Source organism: Gymnoscopelus braueri (genome assembly GCF_963280865.1).
Source record: "Gymnoscopelus braueri genome assembly, chromosome: 21".
Taxonomy (NCBI): Eukaryota; Metazoa; Chordata; class Actinopteri; order Myctophiformes; family Myctophidae; genus Gymnoscopelus; species Gymnoscopelus braueri.
Window position 1 is genome coordinate 6957804 of NC_137623.1, and position 15291 is coordinate 6973094.

Consider the following 15291-nt stretch of genomic DNA (forward strand, 5'->3'; position numbering starts at 1 on the left):
ATTTTCACAAATGTATCTGTGGAACCGAGTCAAACTAAATGTAATGCTTCAACTCCTGCAATTCCAAGTGCTTATCAGGGTGGGGGGTCCCCAGTTCAAATATGATTATTTTGGGGGGTCACGGCCTGAAAAGGTTGAGACACTGACTGAAAATCTTTTCACACGGGGAGCAACACTATGCCCATGTACACTGTACGGTGCACCCACTTGAATCAGTGGGGGTCGCACGGCGCTCTTCATGTGAATATATGTTTCTACCAGTCATGTAGAAGAACAATTCAGTTCTTGACGAGGGCTGGCGTGTGTGTGTGTGAGAGACGAGCATGAGTAATTGTGTTTGTACGGCTGTCAGATTGCCCGTGACCCGGGTGACCACACCAGACCTCCCGGAATTGTCCCGATTTCAAGCTGCGTGTCAAATATCTCGAAAACACTAATATGTTCCGGTTTTCAACATTCACTACAAAATTGTCCCGGTTTTCGCCAGAATAGATAGTTTATCATGTTCTCTTCATGTAAACATGCTCACCTCACCAATCAGAGAACATGAACAAAGCATTGCGCGTCTTAATTCAATTCTGAGGCTGATGTTTTGTCAATATGCAACACCTAACGGTGCATATACATGATTGTGCGCGTGCGTGAATGGGTGCGCGCTTGCGCGACAAACACGCGCTTTGATTTAAGGGTCACCGGTTTGAGGGGCTGAACATATGGTCACCCTATACCCATACCTGAACGCTCACCTTCATAGGAAATTAATTACTATACGTGCATGTCAGTGGCTTCCTGTGCAAAAAAAGGCCATAACTCAGTTAAAGGTGAGAATTTTATGCTGATACTGTAATAACTGTAACATTAATCAAAGTTTTACTGACTAGGCATTATAAGGCATCTACAACACGTAAGTATGCTATGGCTACATTTTGTTACAGTACTTATGTAATAATGGGCAAATAGTCGACTGGTTGTGCAAAACGAGGCAGATAAGATAAGCTCAGTCACAGCCTCTATGGAGTGTGGTAGACGGTAATGTTTATCAGCAGGGCAGTTGATTGTTTGACACACGGTAGTGCAATTTGTATATATCTGGTGCTAATGGACTAAAATTGTGGGCCTAATGCAGTGGTTCTCCACCTGTTCAGGCCGTGACACCCCCAGAATAATCATATTTGAACTGGGGACCCCCCACCCCGACAAGCACTTGGAATTGTAGGCATTACATTTAGTTTGACTCGGTTCCACTGATGAATATTGTGAAAATAGCCGATCTACAAGCTCACAACGCCTCGCATTGCGAGGCGTTGTGAGCTTGTAGATCTGCTATTTTCAAAACGTCATATTATTATTTGACAATTTGGCAAATGTTTGACCAGTTTTCATAGTATAGTTTGTTGATTACTTTTGATGCAGTAATGGTCTTTTTCTTTTTCTAAAAAAAGGTCTTAAAAGTCCTTAAATTTTCACTTCACTGTCATCTGGGGACCCCCTCCCCCCCAAAAAAAACATGTGCGGGGTCCCGACCCACAGGTTGAGAACCACTGGCCTAATGAAATGGGGCAACCCACCACAAGAACAGCTGGCTTTGTTGCATTCATGTTATTATCAGTTCATCAGTCTATGTGGTTCTCCAAATAAAAGAGGAAGGAGGAGATAATGTCTGTTTGACGGTTAGAGCTTGAGCTTAGATTGGTTATTTTCACTCTCCTATCCTCTTATCTTATTTTAAAGGGGTTCTAGGCAACTTCAGAGATCAAAAAAAGAGAAAAACTGTTGTCAAACAGTTAGTACCGTTGACTGACAACCCCTTCAGCCAATCAGCAGTTCCGTTCCCCTTCAGCCAATGAGCAGCTCCTTTTCCCAACCACCAGCCATAATGACGCAAGGGGACTTTAGAAGGGGCCATGCCGAAAATAGGTTGCTTTATTCGGATACATACGTGTCACTGCCCGCCCCTGCCGGTTCTCTGAATTTTTATTTTTAAATAGGCTCTGTCATGATTAATTGACCACTTATATGAAGTTAAACAACTAAATTCTATCCAAACGATATCTTAAAAGTAAATTCCGGACGGCAGGCGAACCTCGGCCACGTCACTCTGACTCATAACCATAAACAAACCCCATACGGCCATATATAGGCAGGATCACAGCCACGTCACTATGACTCAGACATAACCATAAACAAATATACGCCCATGCCCATCTATACCAGCCATGTCACTATGACCAGAAACAAACCCGATACGCCCATAGGCAATAGGTATATGTGGAGATACAGATCCAACCGCTATGCCCATATATGGTCATATGCATAGTATATGGGGACCAGCCAACTTCAAACTCGGCACGCATCGGCAAGGACTTAAAGGCGTGCAGTGCCGGTCGTCGAGATCCCACCGATATGTCCATATTTAGGCGTATATAGATATTGTGGTGGTGGAAATTTATAGATTGCCAAAATATGTACAGTATTGTGTACTTGTTGGCCTTCCATTCAATCTCATTGAAGGTCTTAGTCAGCAAGATTTCACAACACAATGTGCTAATTCAACTACGTAACAGCTGAGCTGACTCCTCAATACTTACGTCAGCGAAACAGTACTTGTGTAACTATTTGTATCGCCATTATCTTTAGTATATCCTTTTGAAATATGGATTAATTCACAATGTACAAACATTTTAAAATCTTTCTTTTCCTTTCTAGAAATGTAGTGCAATCAAAAGTAGTACTCAAGTAAATGTACTTAGTTACTGTCCACCACTAATCAAAGTACTTACAATTGCAATTATAATAATTCACCAGCAAAAATGCTATTTTCAGCGACAGCTTTCCCCACAATAAAAGAAAACAGAAAAGAGGGACACTAGTATAGAGCCCTGAGTGACACCGGTCAACCATACAGGGTTTTACGTGGTTATAGGAGCTGCTTTATTACAACTTTGCATGAGAACATTCAGAAATACATCTCATTTGGAACTGATCAAGGACCAGCATGACTAAAAGTATTTCAAAGAGTGCCCATTACCAGTGTTGCCATGTCTGCATATTATAAGCGTCTTTGGGCTTGTTTCTAAAGTGTATTGCTTATCTGAGCTTGTTTCTTTTATGATGTTGAAACCAGTGGTTCTCAAACATTTTCATGTGAAGAGAAGACAAAATCTGGAAGCACTGTTTAGGAATAGGCTACATCTCATTTGGAAGTTGAAGGACCAGCAGCATGACTAAAGGTATTTCAAAGAGAGAGGCTCATTACTGGGTGAACGTTCTGCTCTGAACCCGGTTCACTTCTCTGGGTCAATTAGACACGGTTGCCAAAAAGGCCGCGTTGATGGGCCTCTCCCTGCAGGGGTGCTCCACAGGGGGGGAGAACTTAATTTCCCATTGGAAAATTCATCGCATGTTGTTGTACAGCAGTGTGGTTCTCAAACTCTTTCTGTGTCAAGGTCAGGAGGACCCCCAAATTGATATGTATTTGGCCCACGGAGTGGACCCCCCCCCATCTGAAAATGTTTTGTGTGCCAAAGAACCCCCAGAAGAGAAGATGTATGTAAAGAATAACAAAAAATAAAAAATTATTCAAAAGTGTCCAAATGTTTTCGGTATTTTTCCAAAAATCTAAAAAATTGCAGATGTACAAGCTTGCAGCGTGGCACTTTTTGAGAACCAACGTTGTACAGTACAACAAGGTTCAAATACATAATCATGTTATGCTAGTACGTTAGTGTTGTGACTTAGACTTCAAAAGAAAAATGCACTATGATATATATGAATGTATATTGCTGAATATTGCCAGAGCATTGCCCTTATTCCATAGCATGACACACCAGAGGATGTAAACTGTTTATTTTTAATGACTTCTATTGTACTCATAGTGAATGCAATCGTAAATAAGAACCTGGAAATGTTTTATTTGTAAAATGTTGGCAGCACTTGTTTCAAAGCCTGGAAGTCCTCACAAAGCCCAGGCCCGCTAATACCAGTCCCATGCGATGGATTATGGAAATACTGTACGATCGTCATAATTACGCCAACCACAGACATTTTCATGAAGGAAAATGTGCCATGAAAAGTTGCCTTTTCCATTTTTCCTAGCAAATCATGCTCCTAATTGTCTTCAAAAGATGAACTATGTGTTACAGTACAGTATTTGACTTTTAGGAGTACACATGGAATTCATGACTCTCGGCACCATTAACCCATTATGACCGGGAACGCATCTGTGTCATTTTAGATTTCTTTGGCTATTCAAAAATAGCAGATCTACAAGCTCATAGCACGGCACCGAGTGCCGCGCTACAAGCTTGTAGATCTGCTATTTTTGAAAATTTGTGAACAAATATATGTTTTATTTTTTTCAAAAATCTGTTAGGATTTAGAAAACATTTTAAGAATCGGACTCAAGCTTAATGGGTTAATGGAAACCAGACAAAAGCCTAAGTGGCCAAAGTGCAGAACATAAACCTTTACATAAACATCTTAAACAGCTCAGACTACGTATCAATTAGGGCGTAATGTAACTTCAGGGGTCAGCGGTGGTCTAAAGGTTAGAGGAGCGAGTTTGTAACCGAAAGGTTCCCGGTTCGGTTCCCATGACCGACAGAAACAAGTCTGGGTGGGGAAGTGAATGGTCACCGTTCCTTTGAGCAAGGCACTGAACCCCCCCAACTGCTCCAGTGGAGCGGCTCAGTGGTCAACGGTATAAGGCTGAGGTTGTACTGGTCAGCTCCCAGTACAACAGTATACGACTGAGGTTGTACTGGTCAGCTCCCAGTTCAACAGTTTCAGACTGGTTGTACTTGTTGATACCGCAGGGGAAACATTAATTTACACAACACTGTGAAGCTATCTATGAAATCTATCTATCTGTATCACAATGGTATACAGTGTTAGTAGGGGGTCCCTGCTTCATCTCTCTCGTTGAAGACCCCTGGTCTACAGCAGTGGTTCTCAAACGTTTTCATGTCAAGGACCCCCAAATTGACACTTAATAGCCCGCGGACCCCCATTTGAAAAGATATGCCAAGGACATGATTTTTACGGCTCTAGCAGTGATTCTCAACCATTTTAATTTCAAGGACCCCCAGTTTGACATGCATTAGGGCTACGGACCCCCATGTAATGGCATTTCTATCTCTGGGACCCCAATTTATATTGTAAAATCAATGTTAATTTAACTCTGAGAGTGTACAAATGGAACCAAATGGACCCATCAGGGTCCATTTGGTTCCATCTGTATACTCTGAGTTACAGACCCGTAAGGGTCCATTTGGTTCCTAACTATCTATCATTTAGCTGGGGACCCCCTGGAATTCCCTCAAGGACCCCTGGGGGTCCCCGTTCCCCACTTTGAGAACCTCTGCTCTACAGTACAGGATACAGGTCCGCTGACGCTGACAGGCATGACAACATGTTGTGATGCAGTTGTGTTGTGAAATGTGAGTTCTGTCTGTGACACTATAACTGTAATGAAAACAGCTGTTACACTGTCCAACTGACGTCAGACATTGAGACATTCCAAGCATAATTATGTCAGAAGTATCTCTGAACAGGCCAGACAGTCACTTCTACATTGTGTTTCCAAATTAATGTAACTTTTAAAAGAACACCAATGCTCAGCCAGCCACTGAATTAACTTGGCCCAATGGCCCCTGTTGTTTTGGAGACGTGCTTCAGTAATTGAGTAATTTATTTCCCAGTGGGTTTTACTGCCATATTATCAGAAATGTTCAGTGAAAAAGGTCCTCACACGCCTGCATGAAGGGCATGTCGCTGCATGCCGTGCACGGTGCATTAAAAAGCTGTCAGTGTTGCCAGAATCTCAGAGAGAAAGAAGCAACCAGGCCTATGAAAACAAGCCCAAAAGGTCCTTGACATGAACATGTTTGAGAACCACTGGTTTAAACAACATTTAGGAAGCTGGAAGCCCGAATAAGCAACTACACTTTAGAGACAATCCCCCAAAAACCCCAACCCACAACTACCAATATTTACAAGCAACTTTACATATAAAAACAAGCCCAACGTCGCTTGTAGTAAGCGGACATGACTTTGTATTGATTGATTTAATACTTTATTAGTAATACATGTAAACAGCACATGGCTAAGACGGACATTAAGGCTGAAAGGATGACACAAAAAGTCCTGTGGACATGGCAACACTGGCAGACAGTCTTATATTGTAGTGGTGGAAAAAAGTAAAAATGTTTTACTTAAGTAAAAGTATCAATACTGATATTTAGAAATACTCCATTAAAAGAAAAAGTCCGGAATTCAAAATCTACTTGAGTAAAAGCAAAAAAGTATTGGCATCAAAATATGCCAAAAGCGAAAGTACTCATTATGCAGAATGTCCCAATTCATTTTTTCAAATGTATAAATATCATTTGAAAATAGCCGATCTACAAGCTCACAATGTGTCGCATCGTGACGCATTGTGAGCTTGTAGATCGTCTATTTTCAAATGGCCGAAATGTATACTGTATAGGCGGGCTGAAGTGGTTGATGTATGTTTTGTAATAATAATCGATATCTACAAAGTAACTAGTAACTAAAGATTTCAAATAATTGTAGTGGAGTAAAAGTACAATATTTGTCTCCGAGATGTAGTGGTAGAGTAGAAGTAAAAGTATTGGACATTGGAAATACTCAAGTAAAGTGCAAATACCTCAAAATTGTACTTAAGTACAGTACTTAAGTAAATGCACTCAAGTTACTTACCACCACTATTCAGTGTTGACTACTCTACTCTACTGTGCTGCACCTAAAGTTAGCTGAGGTTTAAAGACGTGTGCACTTCATTACTACAGAGCACTATAACCGTACCTTGACCATCTCAAACAGCAGGCCAAACCCATATGAGATTCATGTGGTTTCTGAGTCACACTCTGGTCTACTTTTAGACCATGACCCGCCCATGTTGCCGAGACACACAGCAGCTAGGGCCACATATTGACTAACAACGCCCTTTTATATCAAATTAGAGTTGTATGGTCACCGACTATAACAGAGGCCCACTTTACCACATGTTAATAATTAATACTAAATACATAACTAATGCTGATTACTAATACTAAAACAAGCTTTGTTTTTTCCAACGTAGTATTAGTCTGTTGTGCTATCTATAGCTGCCTGTCTGTCTGTCTGTCTGTCTGTCTGTCTGTCTGTCTGCCTGCCTGCCTGCCTGCCTGCCTGCCTGTCTGTCAGTCAGTGTCTGTATTTGAAGTCCCCAAGTAATGTACTGTTCAGAATTGAAATAAGATGAAAATAGGAGGTTTCTTTTTTTTAAGTATTATTATTCAATACAGTATGGACTTCAATGTGTCATGTCTTTTAATGTACAGTACAGTTGAACCCAATCAAATCAACTCTTATCTAGATCTTTTTTTAAAGGAATACTTTGTCGGCACAATCAACAACATAAAGTAAACATCAAACCAAAGCAAAACCAAAAAAATAAATAAGACAATCATCAAGAAAATAAAACTCACTGTATTAGTTTTTTGTTACATAAGATTCTACGAGAGAGCCGCCCCGCGGGTGTCAACCATCAACAGAATACATAGCCATCAGTAACAGAAATATATACTAACTCACCTTTGACAACTTTAGAAAAAAATCCTTTCTCCTCCCGGGGTCAGTTTGAAGATGACAGGAGGATCACGAACATGAATCCCCTGTTTTAGTAAAAGTTGATAATCCCAAGAAAAAAAGAGAACTTTTGAACGACGCCAAACAGACACCCTGACATGCGTCGTTCGTAGCGGATACAGTATGAGTGTTGATTTGGATTGTTGTTGCATCTGATCTGGCTCACTGAGCTCAGTGACTGTTAACTTAGTTTCCTGCTCAATGCGGAAGTTCAGGTCCAGACCTGTCAGAGCATTCCAACACACAGAGAGGCTCAAACACACACAACTTTCACAACAGTCTTGTCTGGGCAGCGCTGTGGCTGGGGCTGCATGGAGCAACAACCAGCCTTTATCAGCTTTATTATCAGCCCTGCTTATCTTGACCCGTAAACTTGCTTAACCCATTGAGACCTCCAGGCCGCTTTTACAAATGCCTTCTAAAACCAGTAGTTCTTTCAAAATGTCTTCAATTTTTTTAAACAAAATAGCAGATGTAAAGCTCACAGCGCGCTGTGAGCTTTACATCTGCTGTTATTGAGTAGCCAATGCTAGAATCTAAAATGACACAGATGCTCTCCAGGTTTTAATGTCTTAACCCTTTAAGGCCTGAGGCCGATTCTACAAAATGTCTTCTAAATCCTAATCCTGTTGCTATAATATCAGTGGTTCTCAAACTTTTTTCATGTCAAGGACCCCAAAATGATATGCATTTGGCCGCAGTCAAAAAAATATTTTGTTCCAGGGACCCCCCAGAAGCAAAGATTTGAGTTTTGTAAACTCTTTAAAAGCTTTGAAACATAAATTATATTCAAAGATGTGCACACATTTTCATGATTTTTCAAAAATAGCAGATCTACAAGCTCGTAGCGCCGTGCTATGAGCTTGTAGATCTGCTATTTTTTAATAGCCAAAGAAATCTAAAATGACACAGATTGTGTGTGTGTGTGTGTGTGTGTGTGTGTGTGTGTGTGTGTGTGTGTGTGTGTGTGTGTGTGTGTGTGTGTGTGTGTGTGTGTGTGTGTGTGTGTGTGTGTGTGTGTGTGTGTGTGTGTGTGTGTGTGTGTGTGTGTGTGTGTGTGTGTGTGTGTGTGTGTGGTTTCTACTCCCTCCTGTTGACAGTGTGACTGAGTTCTTGTTGCCATAGTCTAGTTTTCTTTGTCTTGTCCTTCATGTTTTTCTTATTGTTTCTTGCCTTTATCTTTCTTCGGACTGTGACCCGGGCCAGTGTAATAACTGGATGGGGCTCACAAGCGTCGCAATGCTAGGTATCAAATATGGCTAAAGTGGTTAATGTATGTTTTATAATGTAATCATTTATATCTGCAAAGTAACTAGTAACTAAAGTTTTCAAATAATTGTAGTGGAGTAAAAGTACAACATTTGCCTCTGAGATGTAGTGGAGTAGAAGTAAAATTATAGACAATTGGAAATATTCCAGTAAAGTAAAAGTAGCTCAAAATTGTACTTAAGTACAGTACTTGAGTAAATGTACTTAGTTACTTTACACCACTGGACACAATGCATTCACATACAAATAAAAACAGCTGTCATGTTTGCCTGGCTGCTGTGACTTCAATAAGTTCAGAATATAGTGATTGGTAACAAACCAGTAAGATGATGATGATGATGATGAGATCACTGCAGTAGTTAATGTTTTCTATGGGGGACAGTATATGGATTCAGTGACGAGGAAGGAACGCGTGGCGCTGAATCAGCAAGAGGAATGTGAATATCTGTGTTAATAATTCACCTCGCTGAAAGTGATTTATGGCAGCGGGCCCTTTGGTGGAGGGGAGGTAATGCAGCACGTCAGAGCTGAGCTTTGCATAGTGAAGGATACCAGACTAACAGCTGGCCTGCTGGACCACAACACTATATGATGTCCTCTGGATAGTATAGAAGCAGCAACAGAAACAAAATTTGTCCTCTGTAATGTCCTGATGTATTTATAGGTCTGGTTATGAGTAGCTACAGTAAAACTACTTATCTAAATATATGAAACTACTTTTGATTAAGCCTCTTAAGCCCATGACCCACCCATTGGTGAATAAAGTACTCACATGTTTTACTTAAGTAGAAGTATCAATGCTGCAAAATGAAAATACTCTGTTGCAAGTAAAAGTCCGGAATTCAAATTTTACTTGAGTCAACGTACAAATCTATTGACATCAAAATGTACTTAAAGTACCAAAAGTAAAAGTACTCATTATGCAGAATGTCCCATTTCAGGTTTTCAAACGCATACAAATCTTTTGAAAATGGCAGATCTACAAGCTCACAATGCGTCGCATCTTTTTCAAATGGCCGAAATGTATATAGGGCTGAAGTGGTTAATGTATGTTTTTGTGGAATAAGTTGGAATTGTAGGAGTTGAGGCATTACATTTAGTTTGACTCGGTTCCACATGTAAATATTGTATTTGTGAGCTTGGAGATCGATCGATCAAATTTAATTTGGCCACTGTTTGACCAGTTTTCATAGTATAGTTTGTTGATTACTTTTGATGCAGTGATCCTTTTTTATATAATTTTTTACGGTCTTAAAAGTCCTTAAATAGTCATTTTACCAAAAAAAAAATATATATATGTGGGGACCCGCCTGGGGGTCCCGACCCACAGGTTGAGAACCACTGCGCTAGTAGGTAACGGACAGCAACATGACTCAGACCTGCAGAGAACATTAAGGTTAATCATTAGATAAAGTGTGAGTATTATGATGTGTGACAAGAAACAATATTTAATTTAAGTTATAAAGTGCACACTTTCTTCTCTGTCCTTTGATCTCGATCCCTTTTTGCAATATATTTTGACATGTCTTTCTTGGTTGAGATGAATGAATGTTGCTCTGCTGCTGCAATCTATAGGGGGGGCTGACCGCTGACGAGAGATCTCAGACAGTGTGAGGGCCTCCCAGGTTGAATCGAGGAGAAATGCAAATAAATAGAGCTATCTGTGTGTCTGCACGGTCCGATAAGACCCGGGGGCTATTCATAGACCTGACAGCTTGACTTTACCGTACAGCTTCCCAAGAAGCCAAACTGACCTTGTATTTGCACCAAATGTCTCAGGATGTTCCTGCACTGCTTGTAAACTAAAGGGATACAAAAAAGCAGCAGAATAATTTAAAAAAAAGTGATTTCTGTTTTTACTTCAAACTGCCAAGACTTTTTATTGATTGATTGAATTCATTGAATACTTTATTGGTCAGAAATGTAAACAGTACGCAGTAGAGTCAGACATTAAAGCTAAAAGGATAACAAACAAAAAAGTCCTGGGGACTTGTTTCCATTGTGGTCCATAGTGCTTGTCAGGGTGGGGGGTCCCCAGTTCAAATATGAGTATTTTGGGGGGGTCCCCAGTTCAAATATGAGTATTTTGGGGGGGTCCCCAGTTCAAATATGATTTTTTTTTTGGGGGTCCCCCAGTTCAAATATGATTATTTTGGGGGGGTCACAGCCTGACAAGGTTGAGAACCACTGATATCCCCCCCAAGCCTCTCCTTGCTTGGTTCAGATAGGAAAAGCAGACCAGACCACCCTCCTCTCTGTGGCAACAAGCTGTCAACATACAGAACAGTCCAACTCCAGGCCAGGGGGGAGACAGAGAACCTTGCGTGAGTCCAAGCTCCTTTCAGGAGACGTGATGTATTAAATAAACACTTTCAGAAAGAATCATTTCCTCCTCCAGAGGTTGACTAACAGATGGACGCCATAGGCTCTGCTCCATTTAGAGTGCCAAGGATGCATCAAAGCAGTGCTTCTCAACCTGTGGGTCGGGACCCCCAGGGGGGTCCCCACATGATTTTTGGAAGGTCCCCAGATGACATTTAAGGACTTTTAAGACCTTTTTAATACCGCAAAAAAGAAAGAAAGAAAATAAAAAAGACCATTACTGCATCAAAAGTAATCAACAAACTATACTATAAAAACTGGTCAAACATAGGCCAAATTGTCAAATAATATAAGAAACAGGGCGACATTTTGAAAATAGCCGATCTACAAGCTCACAATGCCTCACAATATTACTATACTGGGGGTCCCCAGTTCAAATATGATTATTTTGGGGGTCGTAGCCTGAAAAGGTTGAGAACCACTGCATTAAAGGGCCATACAGGTGGTCTGGTATGTTTAGCCCAGCATTGACTATGACTCAGGATATTTATTGACAATACCTGCAAACCATTTTCCAAAGCAAAATGTCCATGAGTTATTTATTGATGTTTAGTCAACATTGACTCGCAGCGCGAGGTGTTGTGAGCTTGTAGATCTGCTATTTTTGGCAGCAGTGCTAGGGTTCAAGTGGTTAATGTAAAAAGAATATATCACACAACAACACTGTCTCACTCCCCAAAATGCATAATTGTGACTTTTTGGGACGAACATCCCGAAGAAGTCATGAAAACGGTGACTGGAAGGCAAACTGTGCCTTTTGCACACAAAGATTTGGCGGCCCCCCTAAGGGTCCCCGGACCCCCTGTTGAAGACCCCTGTCTTAAACCATCTGTGAGCCACCTCACTCACACCCTCTCAAAGCCTTTCCTGAGCTTTCTTGTACAGACTGAAAAGAAAATGGGGTGATAATGACAATACCAGAGAGAACCTTGCAACACAATAAGGTGTCTGTTAAAAGGTAATAGAGTACATGTGAGTAGTAGGCCTACATGTGCGTCAGAATGATGTCAAACGTATAACGCACTGTCTGGAGGGTTCTGGTGCCCTCTGTTGAGAGGTGATACTTACTGTAGCCTATTACTGTAACTCCATGCATCAGTGGTGGAAGAAGTACTCACATTTTGTACTTAAGTAAAAGTATCAATACCCTATTGTATAAATAGTCTGTTACAACGTGTAACTTACAAGTACAAGTTTGCTGTTCAACATTTACTTTTGTAGCAAAAGTACAAAAGTATTGGCATCAAAATATACTTAAAGTACCAAAAGTAAAAGTACTCATTATGCAGAATAGCCGATCTACAAGCTCACTACGCGCCGCGAGTGATCGTAGATCGGCTATTTTCAAATAGCCGAAATATATAGAGAGCTTAAGTGGTTAATGTATTGTTTAGTAATACAAATATAAATCTACAAACTAGTATCTAAAGTTTATCAAATAATTGTAGTGGAGTAAAAGTACAATATTTTCCTCAGAGATGTTGTGGAGTGGAAGTAAAAGTTTAGAAAATTGGAAATAAGTAAAAAATACCTCAAAATTGTACTGTACTTGAGTAAATGTACTTAGTTACTTTACACCACTGTGTAACTCTACATGTGCTCTGCACAACAGAACGTAGTGGGAGGTGGTGGTGGCGTGATATAAAGTCTCTGCCACCAACCACGATTTATTGTTTCCTCTCCAGATAAAATAAAAAGGGCAACAATTATCTTCATGAATCAATGGTTACTGTCACACTAATTATCAATCAGCTGCAGGTTTTCATCAGCCTTCATCAAACTTGAGGTCTGTGAGCATCCATCACTCTGGTTCACTTGGGCTAAATCTCTTCTCTATCTATGCACGCTACAATACATGCAGTGTAGATTTTGACAGCAAATTTTGATTTCGTTTTAGTCATAGTCCTTTGAACAAAATTCCACAAAATTCCACACCCGAGCGCAACCAAACATAAAATGACTTGTCTTTTAGTTCTACTGGATCTCTTCTCCACTCGTCCCTCGCTAACATTTTAGACTAGTTTATATTTGTTGATGAAATCGTCAATATATTTAGTCTTAGTTTTTTTTTTTTACAAAATTTTATATCCCACGATTTTTGTAACCCATTTTTTTCACCCGGTGCCAATTTCCTAAGTGATCCTGGGCGCTATACCAGCCCTACACCAGTCCCCCACAGTAGGGAGGCAGGGCCGAGCTCATGCTTCCTTCAATGCATGAGAGCCAACTGACCTTCTTGTCACCTGACAGGGGGGAGTTTCCCTGGTTGGACGTAGCGCGTGGAAGGAACACGTTATTCCAACCAGTTCCCTTCCCCTCCATCAGGCGCCCCGGCTGTCATGGGGGAGGTAGTATAGTGACCAGGATTACTACATGTTTTTGTGAGGGTATTAACTACCCTATAGGAGACACGGGGAGAACATGCAGAGAGGAGAGGCCCTTTCGCCAACCCCACCTAGGGTATGGGCGCTGATGACGCGGAGGAGAAGACACGCCCCCAGCGCCCACAGCGTCCCCGGCGGGAATCGAACCCAGGACCTTCTAGCTGTGAGGCGACAGCGCTACCGTCTGCGCCACCGTGCCTCATTTAGTCTTAGTTTTAGTCATCATAGCTTAGTTTTTATTTAGGTTTCGTCAGTGAAAAAAGGTAGTCGACAAACATTTTTTGTCATAGTTTGAGTCGACAAAATCAAGCCTTTTTTGTAGATTGGCTATTTTTGGCAAAGAGATTTGGTATAGACAGACAAAAAGTGGTCCAAGTTACAGAGACAACTTGGGTCCAGTTTACCAAGTCCTAGAGGGTTTAAATGGTTAACAACCTGTATTATAGTAAATGTATGAGCTGTTTGAACTTGTAATCTTGTGATCTGAGAAACAAGTAAATGGTTTAGTTTTTTTTGTTTTGGTCTCAGGAGTTAAAAAATCACACCCAGTGTGAAGTGGGCGGTGTCTTGCTAGCTAATCACAATACTGAATGGAGTCACAATGTGTGATTTTTTAAGTGCATAGTCCTATTTATAGGGCTATGCACATGTGTCATGTTTCCCTAGCCAATCACAGTCCTGAATAGACTGTGATTGGCCAATCACGGTGCAGGGTTAGGGGGGTACATTTGTGGCCAATCACAGCACAGGATTTGGTGTGCAAATATCCAAACCTCACATATAGGGGCGGTTTCACCGCCCAAACATTTTGGTGCAGCTTTGAAATAATCACACAATAGTTTACATTAGAAACTTACCAAACTACAAAGACAAACATTCAGTCATACGAATTGAGGACTATAATCCAAGCTGGACGTAAGCCAATTAGGAAAGCATCCCCTTCGGCATTGGTTCTCAAAGTGGGGTCCGGGGACCCCCAGGGGTCCTTTGGGGGGGTTCCAGGGGGTCCCCAGCAAAAGTAGTTAACATAGAATCACAATCATCTTAACCACTTTATCCATTTATACGTTGGTTATACAAAAATAGCAGATGTACAAGCTCATAGTGCGGCACCGATCGTGCCGCACTATGAGCTTGTACATCTGCTATTTTTTTAAAACTGGCTATATTTGGAAGATTTTGAATAATTTAGCCTTTTTTTGCACAAATCTTCTCTCCTAGGGGTCCTTGAAGTTTGAGAAGTACTGCCCTGGGGGTTATCTCTAGAACCATCATGGGCTTAAACTATATACGTTGCAAATAGGTGTCTTAATTCTCTCTGTCAGACAGGGTGCTTGACGTTGACCAGAGTAACAGGATTGACCCCGGGGTTCGAGGACTAGCAGCTGTCTCAACATTCAGGATGACCCCAAACCAAAACCTATACTGACACTGCAGGCCCACTGGCCATTAAGGCAGGGGTCTTCAACAGGGGGTCCGTGACCCCTAGGGGGTCCTCAGAGTTACTACAGGGATGACACCAAATCTTTGTAGGATTTTTTTCCTGATTTTTTTTTTTTTTACATTAACCACTTGAACCCTATAGCATCCCTATTCTTAGGAGAAC

At 41.1% G+C, this 15291-nt stretch overlaps 1 protein-coding gene across 1 annotated transcript in view; it reads right to left on the reverse strand.

The window, feature by feature from the left end:
* Positions 1 to 7790, reverse strand: part of apbb1ip (amyloid beta (A4) precursor protein-binding, family B, member 1 interacting protein) — a 53597-nt gene extending 45807 nt beyond the window's left edge. The window contains exon 1 of the mRNA XM_080418093.1: positions 7597 to 7790. The gene's annotated coding sequence lies outside the window, so the exon portion shown is untranslated. The remainder of the gene's footprint in view (positions 1 to 7596) is intronic.
* Between the last annotated feature and the right edge of the window lie 7501 nt (positions 7791 to 15291).